General features: G+C 45.9%; 1 pseudogene; it reads right to left on the bottom strand.

The window, feature by feature from the left end:
- LOC105998627 overlaps positions 1–23,828 on the bottom strand; it is an 84,988-nt pseudogene that overhangs the window by 3,768 nt on the left and 57,392 nt on the right.

Here is a 23,828-nt window from a genome sequence, read left to right as displayed (position 1 = left end):
GCTTTTTTCTTTTTGCTTATGTGGTGCTGAGGAATTGAACCCAGGGCCTCATGCATGCAAGGCAAGCACTCTACCACTGAGCCACCTTCCCAGCCCTCCACGAGACTCTTATCTCCAATAAACCATTAGAAAACTGGAAGTGGTGCTGTGGCTTAAGTGTTGGAGCACTCACCTTGAGCTGAATAGCTGAAGTATAGCACCCAGGCCCAGAGTTCAAGCCCCACAACCAACAATAACAAAAAGTCTCAAAGACTTTACTGCCTGGCCTGGCTTTGAATCTTGATCCTTAGATCTCATCCTCCTAAGTAACTAGGATTTCACGCATGAGTTACCAGCACCTGACTTACTGTGCAATCCTGGGGCTTTAACTCAGGGCCTCTTATTCTTGCTTAGTTTTTTCATTCAAATCTAGTGTCTACCACTTGAGCCACACCATCATTTCTGGCTTTTTGCTGGTTAATTGAATATAAAATTTTCTTAGATTTGTTTGCCCACATTGGCTTCAGACAGACATCAATCTTCAATCCTCAGATCTCAGCCTCCTGAGTAGCTAGGATCACAGGTGTAAGCCTCTGCTGTCTGGCTACAAGGTACTTTCATTTAGAAGAAGTTCAGACAGAAAGAAAATTGTTAGGATATTTTCTTTTTTCATTTTTATTTATTTTTTGTTGGCCATGGGGCTTGAACTCTGGGCCTGGACTCTGTCCCTCAGCTCTTCAGCTGAAGGCTAGCGCTCTACCACTTGAGCTGCACTGCCAAGACCAGTTTTCTGGTGGTCTATTGGAGTCTTTCCTGCCTGGGCTGACTTTGAACCGAGATCTTCAGATCTCAGGCTCCTGAGTAGCTAGGATTATAGGTGTGAGCCACCGGTGCCCAGCCTTCTTTTCTTTTTTTTTCTTTCTTTTCTTTTATTAAGGTGTATTTGAACCTTTCCAAATGTTTTTCTCAAGATAATCACCTAAATGTGCTCATGCAAAGCTCTAAGCAACACATTAGTATAAAGTTAAGAGTATGGCCAGCAGTGATATCTAATTAGAAGCAAGATACTTCAACTTCCTTTTGTTGGTGGTGGTGGAGGGGTGCTGAACTCTGGGCCACGGTGCTATCCCTGACCTCAAGGCTAGTGCCCTCCTACTTTGAATCACAGTACCACTTCTGGTTTTCGGGCGATTAATTGGAGATAAAGAGTCTCACAGTCTTCCCTGCTGTGATCCTCAGCTCTCAGCCTCCTGAGTAGCTAGGATTACTGGCATGAGCCACCAGTGCTAGGCTCAAGTAACTGTTAAAAGTGTTTATTAGCAGCTCCTGATCTTGTCCTAGTCCTTCAAGCCCCAATTTAATCTGCCTCAAGAACTTATTAAAAAAAAAATAGGGCTGGGAAGGTGGCTCAGTGGTAGAGCGTTTGCCTTGCATGCCTGAGGCCCTGGGTTCGAATCCTCAGCACCGCATAAGCAGAAAAAAGCCAGAAGTGGCACTGTGGCTCAAGGGGTAGCCTTGAGCTGAAGAGCTGAGGGACAGCACCCAAGCCCAGAGTTCAGGCCCCACAACTGATGATGACAACAACAACACCAAAAGGCAAGGAGTCTTTATTAGCCCAGAGGCGACTCTACCCCACTCATCAATCAGATAGTGAAGCATAGTGATCAAGCTCTCTCACAGCATGGCTTATACTGCAGTTGGCAGTATATGTGACAGAAACAATAATCACAAATAGCAATTTTCCAGGGTTTAACTGATGTTTAGCAAAACACATCCCTGTAAGGTCCATTCCAGGATGGTGGACAGATCCCGCCCAGTACCTGCATTACCTAGGCAACTGGGACACCTGAAAGAGGTCACATCCGTATCCACTGAGGTCACATCTGGATCTGATGTGGCCATACCTTTCTCCCACCTGGTCCCACCTCCCTTTACCTGGCCACACCTTTCCCCACCCATACCCTAGATAAGGCCTAGCTCAGGCCCAGACGTTCTTTCTCAGCTCTCTGAGTTCTTTTCCCCAGCATTCTCTCTTTCTCTCTCTCTTTCCCAGCTCTCTCTTTTTCCCAGCTCTTTCCCAGCTGCGTGGAGGGCCGATGTGGCCTGGTGCCAGCAATGGAATTGATGCACTGTGTCTGCAGCAGACAGATGGGTTGGCAAAAGGCCGTCAGGACTGTGGGTATTCCTCAGAGCAAAAAGGGAAAAACAAACAGAAAAAGGAAAAAAAGAAAAAAAAGAGAGGAATCCCACCTATCCTGACTGTTAGGTTTTTAAAAAGAGGTTTCTGAGTAAGAACTGCCCCAGCACGCACATGGTATTCAGGTAAGGGGGTAGGTTTATTCAATAGACCTGATGGGACCAGGCAAGGTTGGCACTCCACGTGGCTGGGAAAGGCCTGGGAATGAGAGAGAGCTGGGAAAGAGGGGAAAGAGAGAGGAAAGAGCTAGAAAAGAGCAGAAAGAGGGGTAAGAACAGTAGCACTCACGTGGTATTCAGGTAAGGGGTAGGTTTATCCGGTAGACCTGCTGGGACCAGGCAAGGTTGGCACTCCACGTGGCTAGGAAAGGAAAGAGGAAAGAAAGTAAAGAGAGAGAAAAGAACTAGAAAAGGGAGCGAGAGCTAGAAACGAACAGAGAGAGGAAGAGAGAGTCTGGGCCTGGGCTAGCCCTTATCTAGGGTATGGGCGGGGAAAGGTGTGGCCACATCAAATTCAGATGTGACCTCAGCAGATGCAGATGTGACCTCTTCCAGGTGTCCCAGTTGCCTAGGTAACGCAGGTACTGGGTGGAGACTTTGCTGCGAGGAGGGTGGAGTCTGCTAGCCATCCAGGAGCGGACCTAACACTGACGTTAAGCCCTTCCCGGGTTTCAGCACCATTTATGTTAGGTATTTAAAAAGAGGGAGACAAATAAGAACAGCACCATGCACATGGTATTCAGGTAAGGGGTAGGTTTATTAATTGTTCTGGCTGGTACCAGGCCACGTTGGCCCTCCACATGGCTGAGAAAGGCCTGGAAAAAACCTGGGAAAGAGCTGGGAAAGAATGAGAGCTGGGGAAAAGAGCTAAAAGCTGAGAAGGAAAGTGCTGAGAAAGAGCGTCTTGGCCTGGGCTAGGCCTTATCTAGGGTATGGGTGGGGAAAGGTGTGGCCAGGTAAAGGGAGGTGGGACCAGGTGGGAGAAAGGTATGGCCACATCAGATCCAGATGTGACCTCTTCCAGGTGTCCCAGTTGCCTAGGTAATGCAGGTACTGGGCAGGGTCTGTCCGCCATCCAGGAATGGACCTTACAATCCCAAGCTCCCTATTCACAAAAATACATTTCAAACACATTTCACACATCCTAGACAAAATACATTTCAAACATATTATCATAAACTTATTGTTTACTAAGTCTAAAACCAAAGCATCTTCTGGGTTTCCAGACTTTTCCTGAATTCTGCTGATATTTACATTTCAATAAGTTTATGTTTAACTTGTTTAACCTGGAGTTTCTCTCTACAAAGAGGTTCTGCCTTAAATGACTTGTCTTTTTTTTTTTTTTTGGTCAGTGTGGGGCCTGAACTCTGGGCCTGCGTGCTGTCCCTGAGCTTCTTTTGCTCAAGACTAGTACTCTACCACTTGAGTCACAACACCAATTCTGGCTTTTTCTGCTTGCTTATGTGGTACCGAGGAATCAAACCCAGGGCTTCATGCATGCTAGTCAAGCACTTTCCCACTAAGCCACATGCCCAAACCCAAAACAAAGTTTTTGGGCTTTTGTTTGTTGTTGTTGTTTTTTTGTCCAGTCACAGGGCTTGAACTGTGGGCCTGGGTTTTGTCCCTGTGCTCTTCAGCTCAAAGCGAGCACTCTACTACTTGAGCCGCAACACCACTTCTGGTTTTCTGGTGGTTAATTGGAGATAAGAGTCTCACAGACGTCAGTGCCTCACGCTAGCTTTGAACTATGCTCCTCAGATCTCAGCCTCCTGAGTAAGTAGGATTACAGGCCTGAACCACCAGCAACAGCCTACCAACACAAGTTTTAACCATTCTTTTTTTCTTTTTATTCTCTTTCTTCTCTCACTGCCCCAATCTCTCCTCCCCTCAAGTGAGGGAACACAAGAATATCTTTTCAGCGCCAGTCAAGGTCATTTCCACTTTTTACCCTGCTGATCCCTGGGAATAAAGGAACATTCTAGATAGCAAGAGATACTGTTTCAGACTAACCGCAGTGTATCAGAAATAGTGCTGGGTGTAGCAACGCTCTGATATCAAAAAAAAAAAAAAGGACACCCATGAGACAAAGAGGATCTCTTCAGGCCCAAGAGTGTTGTGCTCAGACTCGAGAGACTCCCCGAAGACCACCAGAGACCAAGATCAATGTAAGTGACAAAAGAGTCCTCTATTGCAAGCTGGAGCTTGGTCCTCCGCACACTCGGTAACTGGTGACGCTAAGAGGCCCCGAGCATAGAATCAGCACAGTTTTTATAGTATTGAACAAACAACTTTAAGGAACTTTTACATGAGAAATTATATGAATGGCTGATATTAAAATCAAGCTAAGCTGGGCATACATGATTGGTTAATACTGTTATTGATGTGCTATTGACGGGAATTGTCTGACTATGAAGTACCCCATTTTTGGATGCCCCCTCACAGACCACCAGAGACCATGATCAATGCAAAGAGCAAAGAGTCATTTATCGCAAGCTCGAGCTTGGTCCTCTGAGCACTTGGTAACCGGTGACACTAAGAGGCCCTGAGCATAAAATCAGCACAGGTTTTATAGTATTGAACAAACAACTTTAAGGAACTTTTACATAAGAAATTACATGAGGGGCTGGGAAGGTGGCTCCGTGGTAGAGCACTTGCTTTGCATGCATGAGGTCCTGGGTTCGATTCCTCAGCACCACATAAGCAAAAAGAAAAAAAAAGCCAGAAGTGCTGCTGTGGCTCAAGTGGTAGAGCGCTAGCCTTGAGCTGAAGAGCTGAGGGACAGCGCTCAGGCCCAGAGTTCAGGCCCCACGACTGGACCCAAAAGAAATTACATGACTGACTAACATTTAAAGCAAGCTAAGCTGGGCAAATATGATTGGTTGACCTTTACAGAAAAATATCCTTGGTCCATAGCTTGACCAAAAACAGTTATGAGTCACATCTGGACCAACAGTATGCATGGCATGTCCCACCCTGGGCCATGAAGAACCGGTTGGTCAGAAAATTATATGGTTTTCCTTGGAACCAAAACTCTTAGCCCTAAGTCGCTGGGGGGCAACACCACTTCGGGGCTAACACCTGCCTTAAGCAAACGCCATCTATGGCTCCAAGAATTGTGCATGGCTTTCTGTCATAAATTCTTAGCATTGGGGCTAAAGCGGGCCACGATTTAAGTCGCAGAACTGAGATGGGGTCTTAAGTAAAATGGAATTGCTTAGGTTTTTCAACTACTGGGTCACCGTGTCCCACATGGCCACCCAGTGTCTGACGATGCATCTGGGGGAAATTCCTGTGGCTTTTCCAAGGATTATTAATGTCCCTAGTTTTTGGGAATTGTTTTTCCTTTTGTGTCATTCCTGGGTCAGGCCCATGGTTATTTTCATGATTCATACCTCACAAGATGGTTACTAGCTTAAAATGAAATCGCTCAGGCCTCTATGAAGTTACTCAGGCTTTAGGTTCTTCATTCCCCACTTTCTGACATACACCTTAAGGGCCAATCATGGTCCTATGGGCACACACCATGTTTTTCATCGGGAACCAGTTGATATTGTGCTTTTAAGACCATTAGTTGCATGTGTTAATGCATTCTTGAACAAACCTCACTAGCCAGTTTACAACACAAGGCCCCACGGTGAGTACAAGCACCAGTATGATAATGGGGCCTAGTAAGGTGGATATTAAGGTAGTTATCCAAGGAGAATAATTGAACCATAATTCAAACAACCTTCCTGCTGTTCTCTTTCCCTTTTTCATTTTGCTAGTCCCTCTCTTTAGCTAGAAATTCTTTTACCACTCCAGAATGATTAGCATAGAAGAAGCATTCTTCCCCCAGGGCAGCGCACAAGCCTCCTTGTTGTAAGAAAATTAAGTCCAGCCCCTCGCCTGTTTTTGTAACACTACTTCCACTAAGGGGTCATGCGACTTCTGAAGGTAGGCTATGGAGCTTTCTAAATTTTTGATATCTTCATTTATGGCAGCTCAGAGGCTAGCGTAAGATGTCTTTTGGAGCCGGGTGCCAGTGGCTCATGCCTGTAATCCTAGCTACTCAGGAGGCTGAGATCTGAGGATCATGGTTCAAAGTCAGCCCGGGCAGGAAAGTCCGTGCAACCCTTATCTCCAATAAAGCACCAGAAAACCAGAAATGGCTCAAGTGGTAGAGCACTAGCCTTGAGCTGAAGAGCTGAGGGACAGCACTCAGGCCTAGAGTTCAAGCTCCATGACTGACAAAAAAAAAAAAAAGATGTCTGTTGGGTGATTAGAGACACCACCCCAGTTCCCAATCCGGCCAAGCCCACTAGGGCTCCAATTGTTACTGCTGTTATTATCTCTCTTTTAGCTCTTTGGGGCCAATAGCTTGTTGCAGACATTTTTATCAACATGTCCTCCTATGAATGGTAGATCAGTCGTGGGATAAGATGTACTATAACACAAAAGCTCTTAGTCCTATTTAGGACTTCTAGATGGACACAGGGGGTGAGGCCAGTTGAGCATACCCACCACGCATCTTGGGGAGGTAGCAGATACCCTTCCTTTGAGGTCCACTCTTGGGTTTGATTGCATAAATGAGTGAATTTAGCCGGTATTTGTCCCACACATAACCCTTGTCCTATAATTGCCTGTAGTGTGAGTTTTGCTTCTTTTTGTTCCCATCTACATGATTTGCTTGTCTTAGAATTAGTCACATTCTGTACTACTGCAATTCCCTTGTAAAATGGAGGCCTCATATCATAACACATCCAGCAAGATTTTGTAATGTCAGGACCGGTCTGATTGAGCACATCATAAGTTTGGACTAACAGCTGCCACAGGGAATCTTCTGGAAGGAGGATGCCTTCCCTGAGGGGGTCTATCTCAGTTGGAGGAGAAGTAGTTACTGCATTCTGGGGCTTTTTCTTTTTGTCTGCCTTGGGTTTTTGTGGGGAACACAGGCAGCAAAGATGGTGCTGAGAGGGAGTTGAGTGAACAGAGCCCAATTTACTGTAGAGCACATGGGCAGCAAAGATGGCGCTGAGAGAGAGTAGAGTGGGCAGAGCCCAATTTACCTTACGTTCAGTGCGTAACCAGCCCGTGGAAGTTTAGGTGCATGATAAGGTGTGACCTTGACAGTGATTGGTTCCTCTTCCTCCCCTGCCATGCCACACACTCTTTTTTGGCTTTAAAAAGGGCTGCTCTCGGGGCTGGGAAGGTGGCTCAGTGGTAGAGTGCTTGCCTTGTAAAAAGGGCTGCTCTCTGTTAATAAACGAATTTTCTACCTGCTTGATTTGGCTCCCCACTGTGTCTGATTGTCTCCTGGGCTCTCGGACCCCGTCTATCTTTCATGGGATGGACGAAGACCCAACAGGCTTTATGTCAGGGTCTGCTTTTAAAGCTGTGTTTGGTCCCACAGCTGAAGGAGCATAACTAGCGGTGGCCATTGCTTGAAAGGTTACAAGAATGCCATCATATGTTTCCCCCATCTGTACAACCTCAGTCCCCATGGTTTTCCTAATTCCCATCCCAAAGCTTGTTTTCCCTTATCTGTGAACCAAACCTCCACTTGGGCATCGGACTCCTGGGGCACTCTAATTCCTCCTTGATGAACCAGTAGGCCCCTAAATGGTATGCCTGCTGGTCCTGGTTTGGTGAACGTAATGAGGTCTCCTCCTTTCCCTTTCCATTTTCCTGAGGTACTGGTTTCACAACCCCAGTTTTTGCAGTAAAAGTCTTCTGGTCCCCCACAATTCCCCCGGGCATAATACCAGTGCCTCCAGCTGCATTCTACAAGCTTTGTTCTTCCCCATACTCCATCAGCAAGCTGGCACAAGTTAAAAGTAAGCTTGTCTGGGAACCATAGAGATGGTCCCTCTTTCATGGCCAAGGGGAAACGTTTGCCCGTTACTTGATTGCTAACAGTCCAGGTCAAATTATATGGACGGTGGGGGTTACTAACACTAACTACTATACTAATATAACTTCCAAGTAAGGCATGCAACAACCAATTCATAATTAAGTCTTTTTGCAGCTCAGTTTGAGCTTTAAAGGATTGTCTTTGGAGCAAGAGACTTGCCATTCTGAGTCCTTGTTTGGCACCATGAAGTCTGCTATGGGGTCTGCAGGCTTCGCATGAGAATGGTGGATCCAGGTAGCAAAGCCATCGACTTTGAGGGCAGTTGGAGTCATCAAGATGACCACATAAGGTCCTTTCCACCATGGCTCCAAGTTCTCTTGTTGGTGTCTTTTTACCAGGACCCAGTCCTCGGGGCAGAAGTGATGTGGGATGGGTGGAGGGCCCGATTCGTAAAGCACCCTCAGTTTAGGCCAGACATCAAGGTGGGCCCTCTGCAGGACCCTGAGGGAGAACAAAAGTTCGGAGTCATCATCTTCTCTAAGCAACTGTTCTGACAGGTTAGGAATTATGGGGGGGGGGTACTCCAAACACAATTTCATAAGGAGTGAGACCAATTTTAAAAGGGGAGTTGTGTATCCTATACAAGGCAAAGGGAAGGAGAGTTACCCAGTCACCACCAGTCTCTGTGGTCAATTTGGTCAGGGTCTCTTTTAGAGTTCTAGTCATTCTTTCTAACTGTCCTGAGCTTTGGGGTCTATAAGCACAATGTAATTTCCAATCCACCCCAAGAATAGTTGCAAGTCCCTGACTTACCTTAGGCACGAAGGCTGGTCCATTATCTGATCCCTTAACCTGTGCCGTTTTGCACTTTGTAGGAAAGGCTTCTACCCATCCTGAAAAGGTGTTTATAAAAACTAACAAATATTTATACCCATACTTGCCAGGTTTCTACCTGGCAATCTACCTCCCAGTAAGTCCCTGGTCTATCCCCTCTTACCCGACTGCCTGGTCCTATCTGGTTTTTCCCTGCTTTGGTCAGCTGGCACACCTTATGATCTCTGACAATCTGCTCTATTTTAGCATGAGCATTTTTGATTTTGAGTCCCGTATGTCTCACCAGATCTTGCATCTTCTTTGTGCCCATGTGAGTGCTTCCCTAATTGCTCTGGCAAGATGATGTTGCTCTTCAAGTCTCTCCACCAACCATCTAGACATTGTGCTATCAGCAGTTGGTTAATCCATTTTAAGTCCTCCTTGGTGTATATAGGAGTGTCTGGGAGGGTTCTTGCACCAAGGTCTGGGAGATCAATCATCATTATCGAGTCTCTTTGCAATGCCACTTCCCAGGCTGTTTTGTTGGCTAGGTTATTGCCTTGGCTCACAGCATCTTTAGGTTTTTGATGTCTGGGGCAATGAACAATGGCTAACTTCTTAGGCAGCCAAAGAACTGTAATCAAGGCCAAGATTTCATCTTTATTCTTAATAGTTTTTCCTTCAGCTGTCAATAGTCCCCTCTCCTTGTAAATAGTCCCTTGTACATGAGCCGTCACAAATGCGTAATGGCTGTCAGTGTACACAGTCAGCTTTCTGTCCTTTCCTAGCATCAGAGCTTGGATCAGGGTCAGCAGCTTGGCTCTCTGGGCCAATGTACCTACTGGCAAGCATTCGGCCCAAATTACATCAGTCTCAGTCACTACTGCCACGCCCGCATACCTCTTTCCTTGGTGAACAAAGCTGCTTCCATCCGTAAACCACACAAGTTCGGTGTCCCATAGTGGCGGTCTTTTAAGTCTTCTCGACTACTATGGACTTGTGCCAGAATCTCTGAACGATCATGCAATGGTGTTTCCAGTTCCGGATCTGGTAGCAGGGTCGCGGGGTTGAGAGCCGAGGGGATCTGAAAGTTGATTCTGAAAGGGTTGAGTAACAGGCCTTGGTAATGGGTTAGTCGGGCATTGCTGAGCCATCGATCTGGTAGCTGCTTTAACACACCCTCAATAGTGTGAGGGGTGGGCACATATAGCTCCTGTGCCATGGTCAGTTTATCTGCATCTTTTACCATTAAGGCAGTAGTGGCTACCATCCTCAGGCATGGTGGCCATCCTGCTGCCACCGGATCTAACTTCTTTGATAGATAGGCTACTGGTCTTCTCCACGGGCCCAAATATTGGGTTAGGACTCCTTTCACTACCCCGTTATGTTCATCTACATACAGATAAAAGGGTTTAGTGACATCAGGGAGTCCCAATGCTGGGGCTGATAACAAGGCAGTCTTTATCTGGTCTAATGCTCCTCTGACCTTAAGAACGGCTGTTTTTCTTTGATGGCCTCGTAAAGGGGTTTAGCCAATTCAGCAAACCCGGGGATCCACAGATGGCAAAAACTGGCTGACCCCCAAAACTCCCTCACCTGACACTGGGACTGGGGTCTCGGGATTTTGAAGACAGTTTCTTTTCTTGCCCTTGTGAGTCACCACTGCCCACTTTTCAGTAGATAGCCCAAATAGGTTACCTCTGATTTGCAGATTTGAGCTTTCTTGGCCAATGCTCCGTAGCCAAGGCTGCCTAAAGTCTGGAGCAAGTCCTCCGTTCTTCGGATGCATTCATTTTTAGTTTCAGCTGCAATTAATACGTCATCCACGTATTGCAATAGAGTCAAGCCAGGGTGGCTTCCCCTAAACTCAGCCAAGTCCTCATGCAGAGCCTCATCAAAGAGTGTTGGTGAGTTTTTAAATCCTTGAGGAAGTCTTGTCCAGGTCAGTTTTCTGTTGATGCCCTTCTTGACATCTGTCCATTTGAAGGCAAAAAGATTTTGACTTTTGTGCTCCAGAGGTAGGCTGAAAAAGGCATCTTTTAAATCTAGGACTGTATACCATTGTCTATCGGGAGGAGGGTGCTCAGGAGGGTGTAAGGGTTAGGTACGGTAGGATGAATATCCATTACCCTTTTGTTGATCTCCCTCAAGTCTTGCACTGGCCTATATTCATTGGAGTGGGGCTTGCAGACTGGTAGCAGGGGAGTGTTCCGTGCTGACTGGCAAGGTCCCAGTATACCCAGTTCCAATAGGCGCTTGATGTGGGGTGTTATCTCCACCTGAGCTTCCATGGATATAGGGTACTGCCAGACGCTGACTGGGTCAGCTCCTGGCTTTACCTCGATGAAGAAAGCTGGCCTATGCTTTGCTAGTGCCACTCCTCTGGTTTCTGCCCATGCCTCTGGGTACCTTTCCAGCCAGTAGGTGATTTCTTGATCAGGGAGCTGGAGCTGTCGATGTAACCGGTACTCAGCTTTCAGGCCCAAAGTCAGCACTTGTATAGGTCTCCCTTGGGCATCCACCACCTGGAGGCCTTCTGGATAGAAGTGAATCTGGGCCCCAACCTTAGTTAACAAGTCTCTTCCCAATAGGGGGTAGGGGCTCTCTGGAATGACCAAGAATGAGTGAGACACTCGTCCCAGCCCAAGGTGCACTATTCTTTTGGTAGTCCATGGATATCGCTTGATCCCCGTGACTCCCTGTACCCAATAGGTTCTGGTTGATAGTGTTCCTTGTGGTTTTGTTAAAGCCGAATACTGAGCCCCAGTGTCCACTAGGAACTTTACTGGAATCTCCTCCACCTTAAGAGTTACTCTGGGTTCAAGGAGGGGAACCGAACGCTGTCGTCCCTATTCATTGCCAATAGGACTGCCAGCCATTAGTGTTGAAGACCTCCTGGGCTGCCATTGTTTTGACTGTTGCCCCTTTCTCTTAGGGCATTCCCTGGCCCAATGGACTATTTCTTGGTGGATAGCACACTGATCTCTGCATAGACAACCACTAGGATGCTGCAAGGTTTTTCCTTCCTTTTTTAGTCCCGTCCCATTTCCTTCCACAGCTGCAACCAGCACTCTGGTCATTTCCTTGGTTGCCTTCAGCTGCCTCTCCTCTAGAACATCCCTGTTATTATTATTTTTTGGGGGGGAGGGAGTCTGGTCGTGGGGCCTGAACTCTGGGCCGGGGCGCTGTCCCTCAGCTCTTCAGTCCAAGGCTAGTGCTCTATCACTTGAGCCATAGCTCCACTTCCGGCTTCTTTTCCTTTTTTTTTTTTTGTCGGTCGTGGGGCTTGAACTCTGGGCCTGGGCGCTGTCCCTCAGCTCTTCAGCTCAAGGCGAGCGCTCTACCACTTGAGCTATAGTGCCACTTCCGGTTTTCTGGTGGTTTACTGGAGATAGGAGTCTCATGGTCTCTCCTGCCCAGGCTGGCTTTGAACCATGATCCTCAGATCTCAGCCTCCTGAGTAGCTAGGATTACAGGCATGAGCCACCAGCGCCCGGCCCGGCTTCTTTTCCTTTTGTGTATGTGAATCGAACCCAGAGCCTCATGCATGCAAGGCAAGCGCTCTACCACTGAGCCACCTTCCCAGCCCTGCGTCCCTGTTATTATAGACCTTCTGAGTTATTCTTAGTAACTCCTGAATATTTTTCCCTTCTAAATCCTCTAACTTTTGTAACTTTTTCTTGATGTTGGGTGCAGCCTGATTTACAAAAGCCATTACTACTGCTGCCTGGTTTTCTGGTGCTTCTGGATTCATGGGAGTATACTATCTAACTGCTTCCATTAGTCTTTCTAAATAACTGGAGGGTGATGCATCCTTTCTCTGCAAGACCATGTATACCTTAGGCAAATTAGTAGGCTTGCGGGCTGCTGCCCTGAGTCTGGTGATAGACTTGTAGTCTTTCCCTATATTCTGCCATGTTGTTGTCCCAATCGTCACTCAGAGGTCTGGTCAGTGGAAAAGATGCATTAATTAAATCAGGGTTAACAGTGGGCTGCCCATTGTCCCCCAGGATCAGCTTTCTAGCCTGTTTCTCTTTCTTCCGTGGTGAACAAGACCCGGAGCAACTGCTGATAATCATCCCAGGTCAGCTGGTGTGTGAACATTACACTATCTAGGAGAGAAATCAAATCTTTGGGATTATTAGAAAATTTTGCATTTTGTGTTTTCCAATTATATAGTCACTTGTGGAGAAGGGCCAATACTGAAGTCAGGGCTCTACTGTTTCATCCGGTGGTCTGATTTCTCTGAGTGGCAGTGTCACAATTGTGTCAGGGAGTTGCGGGCTGGCAGCCCTCTGAACATGGCCATGAGTTCTCCTTCCAAGTTGTTGCTAGCTCCTCTTGGCTCCTCACCTCCCGCCACCTCCTCTTCTAGATGGGGTAGAGGGTGGGAGTGGAGGAGGTGGCAGGGAAGTGTAGGGAGGGAGGTCAGAGTCTAATGAAAGAAGGAGATCCACACTCCCTTCCTGTAGAATTGGGTACGGGGAGCTGAGGAGTTAGCTAACTTAGCTTTCCTTAATGCTAAAATCTTGTTTTTATCAACAGGAGGGGGTAGAAAAGGAGACAGCCAAGTTGGACATTCCTGCACCAAATTTTGCCATACCAGAATATAGGGAATCTGATCAGGGTGTCCCGCTCTGTCTGGGAGGAAGACCTTATGTTTAATTTTCCAAATGGTATTTAAGTTAAAGGTTCCTTCAGGGGGCTATCTAACATCAAAAGTAGGCCACTCCGATCTGCAAAAAGTAATCAGTTTTTCTTTCTTAACCTCAACACCTAAATTGTTAGCTCTTGGGCTAGGAAGTTGGCTCAATGGTAGAGCGCTTGCCTTGCATGCCTGAGGCCCTGGGTTCGATTTCTCAGAACCACATAAGCAGAAAAAAGAGCCAGAAGTGGCATTGTGGCTCAAGTGGTAAGAGCGCTAGCCTTGAGCTGAAGAGATGAGGGACAACGCCCAGGCCCAGAGTTCAGGTCCCATGACTGGACCCCCCCCCAAAAAAAAGAAAATAAATTGTTAGCTCTTTCCTTAACATCCTTAACATCTTTGAAATTCGTTGTCAGAAAGGTAAGAGGGGTGCTCTGAGTCTGACCCATTTTGGCGTACAGAAATCTGCACACAAAGCAGAGAACAAGAAGAAAAACAATTACAAAAGACGCTGAATGAACCAATCGGCGTTTTTGGGGATTTAGAATGCAACCACACCCTAGAGTGTTCCAAGGAGAAGAGTTGACAGTGGCCTGTCTAAAATCCCAAAGGGGTAAATGGAGACACCTGAGGAAAGTGCTTCAGCAGTGTCATCCAGCAAAAGGCTACCAGACTCCAGCTTTGCTTCGAATAAGCCAGATTCCCAAATCAAATTTCACCTGGGAGCGGGAGACAAGGGCACCCAAAGAGAAAGTAATTCCTGTTAGGTGAAAATGGCAATTTTTAAAGTGAAAGTAAGGGTATTGTAGGTGCCAGTCAATCTCCTTCAGGCTTTCGCATCTGGATGAATCTGAGAGGAGAAATGTTCCAGGAATTTCAAAACACTTACACAAACATTAAGACAAAAACACATTGACAGCATGTGTGTTGTAGACTATCAGGTAGACAATGCCGGACTCACCAGGGGACTCGAACCCTTCTGACACAGCCTACGCTGTAACTATCAAGTAGAGAGTGCCAGACTGGACACTTGAACCTCTTCCAAAAATGGCATTCACTCACCAGGGGACTTGAACCCCTTCTAAAATTTCTTTTTTTTTTCAGCTATGGGGCTTGAACTCTGGGCTTGGGCGCTGTCCTTGCACTCTTCAGCTCAAGGCAAGTGCTCTACCACTTGAGCCACAGCACCACTTCCGGTTTTCTAGTGCTTTATTGGAGATAAGAGTCTCCCGGACTTTCCTGCCCAGGCTGGCTTTGAACCACAATCCTTAGATCTCAGCCTGATGAGTAGCTAGGATTACAGGCCTGAGCCACCAGTGCCCAGCCCTTCCTAAATATTCTAAATTCTGCACTAATGGATAGTTTACTCCCAATGGGGATCCAGGGGATGTCTCCAACTGGTCCCGTTGGCTGTCTTACAGCACATCCACCAAGACTTCTTGCCAACCCCAATACCAAACCTGTAGGCAACACAGATACTGGACAGTTACAAAGCAGCAATGCCTTAACTTACTGGCCATTCTTTGGATTCTCTGATCAGGCATCTGGATGAGCTTATGAGGGGGATCCCGGATGAGCCCCCATCTGTTGTACTTGGACTAGAGATTCCTTCCCCCACCCCCAAGACCACCAGAGACCAAGATCAATGTAAGTGACAAAAGAGACCTCTATTGCAAGCTTGAGCTTGGTCTTCTGTGTACTTGGTAACCAGTGATGCTAAGAGGCCCCAAGCATAGAATCAGCACAGTTTTTATAGTATTGAACAAACAACTTTAAGGAAGTTTTACATGAGAAATCACATGATTGGTTAACATTTTAAGCATACTACGCTATACATATGTGATTGGCTAATATTATTATGGATGTGATATTGATGGGAATTGTCTGGCCACTGGGTTACCATGTCCCGCATGGCCACCCAGTATCTGACCGATGCATCTGGAGGAAATTCCTGTGGCTTTTCCAAGGATTATTAATGTCCCTAGTTTTCAGGAATCGTTTTTCCTTTTGTGTCATTCCTGGGTCAGGCCCATGGTTATTTTCATGATTCATACCTCACAATATGGTTATTAGCTTAAAATGGAGTCTCTCAGCCTCTATGAAGTTACTCAGGCTTTAGGTTTTTCAAGAGAAGGTCCACTTGGTGTTTAATTCTAATACGGTGGGAAGTACTTTCTTCTCTTAACTTCATTGGTGGAGACATGTGCGAAGAGTGGAGTAACTGCAGCTGGCAGTTAAAGTTGGAGGAAGTCAGGAAGCCACCATTCTACCAGCCTCAAAAGATGTAAATGAGCCAGGCACTGGTGGCTCATGCCTGTAATTCTAGTTACTCTGGAGGCTGAGATCTGAGGATTTTAGTTCAAAGCCAGCCCCAGCAGGAAAGCCCGAGATGCTTATCTTTGACCGACCAGTAGAAAACCAGAATTGAAGCTCTGGCTCAAAGTGGTAGTGTTGACCTGGAGCAAAACAGCTCAGGGACAACTTCCAGGCCCTGAGTTCAAGCCCCATGACCAACAACAGCAACAAAAAAAGACCCAGAAACCTTACTATACAAAAGTGGTCACAAGCTAGATGCACTGTGTTACCTGACTACACAACACATATAAATGGGAAACTTTTCTTGTTTTGTTTTTTGGTGCCAGTTACTGATGTTTGAACTCATGGCCTGGGCCATATGTCTCTAAGCTTTTTTTCTCAAGGCTAATGCTCTACCACTGGAGCCACAGCTCTCCTTCTGGCTTTTTAGTGCTTAGCTGGAGTTAAGACTTTCATGGACTTTCTTGCCTGGGCTGGGTTGGAACTATGATCCTCAGATCTCAGCCTCAAGAGTGTCACCAGATACAGGCAAGGATTTGTGAAGTAGGAACTTGCTGTGAGCCGGTGCCTCATACCTGTAATCCTAGTTACTCAGGAGGCTGAGATCTGAGGATCATGGTTCAAAGCCAGCCCAGGCAAGAAAGTCTGTGAGACTCTTATCTTCAATAAACCACTCACAAAACCAGAAGTGGCACTGTGGCTCAAGTTGTAGAGCATTAGTCTTGAGCTGAAGAGCTGAGGGACAGTGCCCAGGCCCAGAGTTCAAGCTCCACAACCAAAAACAACAAAAACAGTAGGAACTCTTCACTTAGGGTCTTTGACTTCTATCGCATAATTCTTTCTGGACAAGTCAAGATGGTAAGAAAACCTGGCAGGGCTTTATTGAGCAAGTAGGTAAGCAGGAAAGCATACAAAAAGCAGAAAGCAGAGACATACTCTAAGAGAAGGCAGGTGGTCTAGAGGAGAGACAAACGCAGCTCTTTGGCATCAGGGGTATTTATATGGTAAAGGCAGGGGGTCTGACTTTGAAGTTATTCAAAGATATATGTTCTATACAAAGATAGGCAGTCTAATAGAATGCCTATTAGAGCCTATTTGCTCTATTCACTCCTAATGATACACTTACTTTCTGAGTTCCTGTATAATTGGGCATTTCTTCTAGGAAACAATGCATCTTGCCATAAAACAGATTATTATTATTATTAATATGTCAGTCATGGGCTTGAACTCTGGGCCTGGGCACTGTACCTCAGCTCTTCAGCTCAAGGCTAGTGCTCTACCATTTGAGCCACAGCACCACTTTCAGCTTTTTCTGTTTATGTGGTGCTGAGGAATCGAACCTAGAGCCTCATAGCATGTGAGGCAAGCACTCTACCAGTAAGCCACCTTCCCAGCCCAGCTAGATCCTTATTCTTGAGATAAAGAAAGCTTCCTGTTGTCTCTCTTAGAAGCAAAGAGCATGCTTCTGTTTTTACTACATTGTTTCTGAGTTGCCTTCACCAGGCCTCCTTTCCCCTTACTTACCCCACCTCACTTTCCTCTAAAATGACTTTGGTTCCTTAATGTTAAGAGAAGTAGATAAATAAGTATCTCCTGTATTCTCTTTAAGTTTAAGTTTTTTGAATTCCTGGCAGCTGGTTACCATGTCCATTTTCTCTACTCTATCCTGCCTCATGAGTAGCTGAGATAACAAGCGGGACTCCTGCCTTGTGTTTATGCATCACTTTGTATATTAGTTTTTCTCTAATGGTTGACTGGATGGAGGATGGTAGGTCTGATGGCTGCAAATACTCTTGAGTGGACTATTGCTTTGGCCACCTAGACAAGCCTCTAACTAGAGGAACTTAGACAATATTGGGAAAAACAATCTATCCCTGACGTCCAGAAACAATAAATTGGCTCATTGCTCTCTCATTGTATGACACTTAACGTTGGTATTCTTTGCCTGCCTAATTAACATTGACAGGCCACTGGAGGGCAGAGGCAGCTGAGAAAAGCCACTTCCTTATACACCACCTGTCCCAATTATACACCACCTGTCCCAATCTTCCTGTCCTTCAGGGGCACTAGCCCAAAACTGTTCAAACTCACAAAACAAGTTATGTGCTAAAAGTTCCTGCTGACCCCGGCCATATAAACCCTGCTCTCTCATCCCGACCAGGGAGTTCACCCAGGGGCGTACCCCAATAAACTTTCCTTCCTTCACCTTTATGTCTTCCTGTGTGTTCTTTCCTCACCTAAAACCTCACAAACATAATACATTATTTATTATTAGCATCTTTAGGTTGATTCTTTGGCTGTAATTGCGGGGTTAACATGTAAGATTTTTAGTTCTGTATATATTCTCTCTCCATTCTGCTTGTTTTTGTTTTTGTTCGGTCATAGGACTTGAACTCTGGGCCTGGGCACTGTCCCTCAGCTCTTCAGCTCAAGGCTAGTGCTCTACCACTTGAGCCACAGCACCACTTCCCATTTTCTGGTGGTTGATTGGAGGGAGATAAGAGTCTCACAGACTTTCCTGCCCAGGCTGGCTTTGAACCACGATCTCAGATCTCAGCCGCCTGAGTAGCTAAGATTACAGGGGTGAGCCACCAGTGCCCAGCTTTTCCCTTCCTTTGTAGGAATATACTTTTGCTATTCAAAGTCATTTGAAAACATTGTTATCTTAGCTAGTACCAGTTGGAGTGTAATGATGTGTAATTTCTAGACTCAAATGAGACCAAAAAAAATGTGTGTTGAAGCCAGGCATTGGTGGCTCATGCCTATAATCCTAGCTACTCAGAAGGCTGAGATCTAAGGATCATGCTTTGAAGTTAGCCCAAGCAGGAAAGTCTATGAAACTCTTATCTCCAATTAAATACCTGAAAATGGCACTATGACTCATGGTGGTAGAAAATGCTCAGGAACAGTGCCCAGGCCTTGAGTTCAAGTACCATCACCAGTAAAAATAAATAATTTTTAAAAGGGAGTATGGATTAGTGGTAGAGTGCTTGCCTAGCATGCATGAAGCCCTGGGTTCGAGTCCTCAGTACCACATAAACAGAAAAAGCCAGAAGTGGTGCTGTGGCTGAAGTTGTAGAATGCTACCCTTGAGCAAAAGAGGCTCAGGAATAATGCCCAGGCTCTGAGTCCAAACTCCAAGACTGGCAAAAACAAACAAAAAAAAACAAGGAAAAACCCAATAGCTGGGTGGCTCATGCCTGTAATCCTAGCTATTCAGGAGGCTGAGATCTGAGGATTGAGGTTCAAAGCCAGCTTGGGCAGGAAAGTCCATGAGACTCTTATCTCTAATAAACCACTCAGAAAACCAGAAGTGGTACAGTCACTCAAATGGTAAAGCACTACCGTTGAGCTGAAGAGCTGAGGGAAAGCATTCATCCCAGAGTTCAAGTCCCATGACTGACAAAAAAACAAAACAAAACAAAACAAAAAAACCCAACAACTTATATTGAAAGTATTTGCATTAATAGTGAAGCTGGATAGATTAGGAAAAATGAGATATGGTCAGCTAACAGCAAATATAGGAGATATTCCTTCATGTACTTCCCTTAAGATTAAGGGAACTGTAGTAGGAAGACCCCTACTCAGGCAGGCAAGCCCCCTAGTTGTCCGGAGTGACAGAGCCCACCACAACAGAGTTGTTAACAAAGAAGCAACTTTATTGAGAAAGTTCCTACACGGACCAGCGAGGGCTGCAGCATAGGCTCGGGAGCTGATACTGCAACCCCAGAGGACCCACAAGCTAGGGTTTTTAAAGGCAAAATCCATGTGGTCAAGCCTGGTCATGCACAGGTGACCAATGGGTTTGCAATACACACAAAGGATTGCATAGTCATGTTAGGCAGGTGGCCAATGGAGTTACAGTCTGTCTTATATTAGCTGTTGAAACTATCTTATCATTTTGGTTTGAATTAGCGCACGAATTTGGCAGGCAAAAGGCGGGATTTAAAGTAAGCGGGTGGTATTGCCAGTTGAGCAAGATTACAACTTGTCTACTTTATTGGTCAGTCTTTAACTGAATTATTGGTCAGTCTAATAAAGAGAGGCAACTGAATGCATTCTTTCCTAAGGGATGCATTTCTCACCCAAGAATTCACAACTGCCTGACAGGATGCCCCAAAATGTAGATAGCAGGGTGTCTCCTTGTTTCAACGATAAGGATCTGTTTTATGGCAAGATGCATTCTTACCTGGAAATCCAGAGAATAACACCAAGTGTAGTTAAAGCAAAGACAAAGCACCTATCTTTGCATAACTTAAAGCCAGAACCCCTGCCTTTACCCTATAAATACCCAACAACCCAAGGACTGTGTGTCTCTTTGGGTGTCTCCTTGTGTGTGTGTATATGTATGTGTCTTTGTGTTCCTATGAGAGCACTGACACTCTGCTAGTGTGTCCCAGCCCTTCTGTTTGTCTGCTTTTTTTGTCTGTTTCCTTGCTTGTTTACTTAATAAAGTTCTGTCAAATTTTCTTACCATTGTGACTTGTCCAGAAATTCTTATTCTGTGACTGAAGTCAAGAACCCTATGTGAAGAGTTCCTATATTTAAAGAGGAGCTTCACTAAACCTCACCTCTGTCCGGTGACAGTAGGAAGTGGCGCTGTGGCTCAAGTGGTAGAGCACTAGCCTTGATCTGAAGAGCTCAGGGACAGTGCCTAGGCCCAAAGGTCAAGCTCCAAGACTGATGATGATGATTACAACAATAGCAACAAAATTTGCATTAGTAAAAGCTGGCTGGGTAATAAAAAAAAATTGTGCCAGTACTGAAAGTTTAAATTCAAGGCCTTGGCACTATACCTTAGCTTTATTTTTCAAAGCTGGTTTCTTACCACTTGAGTCAATGTTCTTTGATCATTTTGGTAATTAATTGTAGTTAAATACCTCATTGACTTTCCCACCCAGGATGGCTTCAAACTACAAACCTCAGATCTCAGCCTCCCCAAAGAGATCATTATAGAGAAATGACTGGTGGAAGTTACCCAGGCAGAGGTATCTATACTGAAGGACTAAACTAACTCCATTTTAAGAGCAAGTCACCATTTCATGTGAAACTGATCTCAGGCTGAACTCAAGGGACAGTTATTGGAAAAGCCAGTTCTCAGAAGATTCTTGGAAAGCCTGCAATCAAAACTGCAATTATACCCCTAGCAACTGCCAATAAGACAAGGGTTGAGAAACAGCTGAGAAACACAAAAGTTTCCAAAAAAGGTAGTATGGTCAGGCCACATTCAAACCTCAGTACATGGGCCAATGGGACACTGACAAAACCACTTCTGTAAATATCAACCAATCCTGTAACTGCCCGTGTAAAAGTTCCTCAAAGCTGTTTGTATAATGATATAAAAGCTGTGCTGATTTTATGCTCTGGGCCTCTTAGCAGCACTGGTTGCCGACTGTGCCGATGACCAAGCTCGAGCTTGCAATAAATGACTCTTTTGCCTATTACATTGGTCTCGGTCTCTGGGGGTTTCTTGGGGTCTCTTGGGAGTCTGGAATTTGAGCTTAACAGTGCAATGTCTGTCTGTCATATTTATGTCATGAATTTCTTCTTTAGGACACTTGTAGGGGGTGTAAGGTCAGCTGCTGGATGGCGAGCAGACTCCACCCTCCTCACAACAAAGTCTCCACCCAGTACCTGGATGACCTAGGTAACTGGCACACCTGGAAGAGGTCACATCTGCATCTGCTGAGGTCACGTCTGGATTCGATGTGGACACATCTTTCCCCACGCCTACCCTAGATGAGGCCTAGCTGCTCTTTCCCAGCTGCATGGAGTGCCAATATGGCCTGGTGCTAGCCCGAACGATGAATAAACCTACCCCTTACCTGAATACCACGTGCATTGTGTGGTTCTTACTCAGCCACCTCTTCTTTAAAAACCTAACAGGAGCCAGGCGTCAGTGGCTCTCGCCTGTAATCCTAGCTACTCAGGAGGCTGAGATCTGAGGATCATGGTTCAAAGCCAGCCTGGGCAGGAAAGTTGGTGAGACTCTTATCTTCAATAAACCACTAGAAAACCGGAAATGGTGCTATGGCTCAAGCAGTAGAGCACTTGCCTTGAGCTGAAGAGCACAGGGACAGTGGCCAAGCCCAGAGTTCAAGCCCCACAACTGAACAAACAAACAAAAAAAGAATCAAATAAAAACCTAACAGGGGGCATATTAAGTAGAACCCCATTTTGGGAGAGTCATTGTTATACTGGCAAAATGATTATCTCTGGGTTCTCCATCCTATAATTATTTTGACTCTGTTAATTTTTTGGGGGGGGGTCCAGTCCTGGGCCTGAACTCTAGGCCTGGGCACTGTCCCTCAGCTCTTCAGTTCAAGGCGAGCACTCAACCACTTGAGCCACAGCGCCACTTCCGAATTTTTTCCTTTTTGCTTATGTGGTGCTGGGGAATCGAACCCAGGGCCTCATGCATGCAGGGCAACGCTTTACCACTGAGCCACCTTCCCAGCCCCTTAATTCAAGTGATAGTGACTCCTTAATTCAAGTGATAGTACTGAGGCAGCATAGATTAGGGAAAATAAGGCATGGGAGACAGCTGCCAGAAATTCACAAACAAAAGCTTGACTACGATATTCATCCATCTACTTTGGTAATATTAAGAGACAAAAGTCATTTTAGAGTGAATCAAAAGCCAGACTGAGCAGGGAAATCCATGAGACTTCTTTTCTTTTTTGTCTGTCATGGGGCTTGGACAGCCTGGGTGCTGTCCCTTAGCTCTTCAGTTCAAGGCTAGTGCTCTACCACTTGAGCCACAGCACCACTTCTAGCTTTTTCTCCTTATGTAGTGCTAAGGACTCGAACCCAGGGCCTCATGCATAAGAGGCAAACACTCTATGGCGGAGCCACCATATAAGCCCGAGTCCATGAGACTCTTATCTCCAATTAACCACTAGAAAACCAGAAGTGGCACTGTGGCTCAAATTGAGAACTACCCCTGAGTATAAAAGATCAGGGACAGAACCAAGGCCCTGAGTTCAAACCCCACTACTGATGAAAAAACAAAACAAAACAAAAAACCATGTGCCAGGGGCTGGGAAGGTGAGTACTTGCCTTGCATGCTCGAGGCCCTGGGTTCGATTCCTCAGCACAACATAAGAAAAAGCCGGAAGTGGCGCTGTGGCTCAAGTGGTAGAGTGCTAGCGTTGAGCTGAAGCGCTGAGGGACAGCGCCCAGGCCCAGAGTTCAGGCCCCATGACCCAAAAAAAACCCCACAAAAAACCCTGTGCCAAAGATCTTTATGTTTTTCTCTCTCCAAGAGACCCACACTCTGCTAATATGTACCTCCTCATTTCTGCTTATCTTTTTGTCCGCTCGCTGCTGCTTACCTACCAGGCTCTACCATTATGACTTGTTCAGAAATTGTATTTATTTCTTTATTTATATATTGTGAAAATACTGTACAGAGGGGTCACAATTACATGGGCAAGATAATGAATACATTTCTTTTTTTTGGGGGGGGGAGGTCTGGTCGTGGGGCCTGAACTCTGGGCCTGAGTGCTATCCCTCAGCTCTTCAGCTCAAGGCTAGCGCTCTACCACTTAAGCCATAGCACCACTTCCAGCTTTTTTTTCCCTGCTCATGTGATGCTGAGGAATCGAACCCAGGGCCTCATGCATGCAAGGCAAGAGCTCTACCACTGAGCCACCTTCTCAGCTCCAAATGAGTACATTTCTTATCAAGCATTATAACCTCCTCCTTTGTTTCCCCTTCCCATCCCTTCCCATTCTCCCACTCGCCCCCTTGAAATTGTGTTTTTTTTTTTTGGGGGGGTCTGATAATGGGGCCTGAACTTTGGGCCTGGGCATTGTCCCTCAGTTCTTCAGCTCAAGGCTAGCACTCTACCACTTGAGCCACAGCGCCACTTCTGGGTTTTCTCTTTTTGCTTATGTGGTGCTGAGGAATCGAACCCAGGGCATCAGGCATGCAAGGCAAGCACTCTACCACTGAGCCAACTTCCCAGCCCCTGAAATTCTGTTTTTTTAAACTGTACTTTTTTCTCGTTTTATACCAGCAATCAAACCTAGGATATTACACTTGCAG

The sequence above is a fragment of the Dipodomys ordii genome, unplaced genomic scaffold (assembly GCF_000151885.1).
Source record: "Dipodomys ordii isolate 6190 unplaced genomic scaffold, Dord_2.0 Scaffold167, whole genome shotgun sequence".
Taxonomy (NCBI): domain Eukaryota; kingdom Metazoa; phylum Chordata; class Mammalia; order Rodentia; family Heteromyidae; genus Dipodomys; species Dipodomys ordii.
This window is presented reverse-complemented; position numbering and strand designations above follow the sequence as displayed.